A 2,500-nucleotide genomic window follows, 5' to 3' on the forward strand; every position below is an offset into this window, starting at 1 on the left:
ATTGTAACCAGACTACACTTACATACAAAAGATTCGTCGCTGCCATTGGGTAATAGTAACATATGTGGCGGCTGCGGATTTAGATACCGAAATAGCCGTAATATAAAATACAGTTATGTACTCTGTGGTCAGTCCTCTGGGCTTGTGCTAATAAAACCTTTCAAATACCCATTAAATACAAAAGGTGTGGGGGCGGGGTCAAACTATTTTAAGTACCGCTGTTCTAGTTTACTCGATCTACATTCGCTGAAACTTCAACAGAAAGATATGTCAATACCAAAATTACAGATGCTGTTTCTCTTGAGTTGACATTTCTTGATTTCAAGATCAAACAGCTCGTGTATACACCTGTGACCGCAGATCGAATATAATTAATTCTCACACTTGCTCGCCGGTGGTAACATTCATACTTCGTTCATCGGGCGAACAAATCCTAGTGGTGTGACCCCAAACATTAAGATGCTTACTATTCGACAAATGAAAGGTATAACATCAAAAAAATTATGATATTCTGTTTTATAATACCTATAACAGTGATTTGGTGTTAATATGTACGTCTCGCATTCAATCCGTCCCTAGCGTAACTATGTTTCGCATTAAAAAGAAGGGGGAAAGAGAGAGAGAGAGAGAAAAAAGGACTTTGCATGTGATAGGACCATAATGCAATGCGGATTTCACAAAGCATACACCATTATATTTATATTACATTTTGATTTTAAAATTAATTTTAAAGAGACGCGCTCTGTGATGTTGTTTCAGTCACAGACGTTATTGAATTTTATTTAATGAATGAATGAATGAATGTTTAACGACACGCCATCACGAAAAAAGAAATACATCGGCTATTAGATGTCAAACTAAGGTAAAAGTTTGTTTTGTTTAACGACACCACTAGAGAACATTAATTAATCATCGGCTATTGGATGTCAAACATTCGGTAAATCTGACTCGTAGGTGGTGCGATTTTGCTACGTAAGCACCTTAGACGAGCAAACTATGGTAAATGCGAAAATGAAGTGATGATCAACATCAATATAAAAATTCAAAAGTTAAATTCAAACAGTGTAAAAAGGTGTGCAAAACAGGTCAATAAATTAAACATTTCAACACAAGTTCAGGATTGTATCGAAATAATCCCATCACATTTCTTCTACCAAATACAACTGAGAACAATGCTGACATAATTATTCGACTAAAATATGACTCAATAGCTAACATGTTACGAATACATTATCACCAATACAAAAGTTTTTTTTGTTTAACGACACCACTAGAGCACATTACTCACTGGCTATTGCATGTCAAAGAAACCCGCGACGTTTTCTTTTATTAGCAACAAATGATCTTTTAACGCATATTACTGAAGGTCCTTCATCTAATATACAATGGGTTGCATCATTTAAATGGTGTAGTAAGACTTTGTTTTTTTTAACGACACCACATGAGCACATAGCTTTATTAATCATCGGCTATTGGATGTCAAACATTGGGTGCTTTTGATACATAGTCTTAAAGGAAACCCGCAACATTTTTCCATTAGTAGCAAGGGATCTTGTACATGCACTTTTCCACAGACAGGAACATACATACCACGGCCTTTAATATACCAGTCGTGTGGCACTTGTTGGGATGGGGAAAAACCAATCAGAGAATGGGTCCATTGAGGTGACTCGATCCTTCGACTTAAGCACCACGGTCGAACTCTCTACCGACTGAACTAGATCCCGGGCCTCTGAACGCGTGACGTTCAAGAGCAGCGACTTACAATGAAATGTCCAAAATGTCAAAGACATGGCATTTACTCACCATGAGCAAATTACAGCGTATCGCATCGAAAATAGGGGGCGGGACGTATCCCGGTGGTAACGCGCACGCCAGATGTGCGGTCGGTCTAGGACTGATCCCCGTCGGTGGGCCCATTGAGCTATTGCTCGTTCCATCCAATGCACCACGACTGGTATGTCAATGGCCGTGGTGTGTGCTATCCTGTCTTTGGGAAGGAAGGAAGGCAGGAAGAAAAGGAATTGTTTTATTTAACGACGCACACTACCCTGTCTGTGGGATGGTGAATATAAAATATCCCTTGCTACCAAAAATGTAGCGGGTTTCCTCTCTATAACTATGTCAAAATGACCATATATTTGACATCCAATAGCCGATGATTAATAAATCAATGTGCTCTAGTGGTGTCGTTAAACAAAACAAAGTTCAAGCAAATACAACAAAATTAACTGGTGATACAATACATTAAATTTAATAAATTAATTAATTATTACTACCGTTTTTTTAGCATGGATAAGATTTATAGACAATAGATCCTTAGATATTTACTGTTGATACCCCTCCACCCCTATTAAATAAGAACACCGAAACGTTTTTACTTTTCAGCTTTTAGAACGATCTATAAGTAAAATAGCAAAATGTAACTTGGATTAGCCATTTTAATTCAGAAAAAAAGGGTGGAGGAACCCTCTCAAAGAACAAACAAACTAGCATCATA

This window comes from Gigantopelta aegis, chromosome 8 (genome assembly GCF_016097555.1).
Source record: "Gigantopelta aegis isolate Gae_Host chromosome 8, Gae_host_genome, whole genome shotgun sequence".
In the NCBI taxonomy this organism is placed as follows: domain Eukaryota; kingdom Metazoa; phylum Mollusca; class Gastropoda; order Neomphalida; family Peltospiridae; genus Gigantopelta; species Gigantopelta aegis.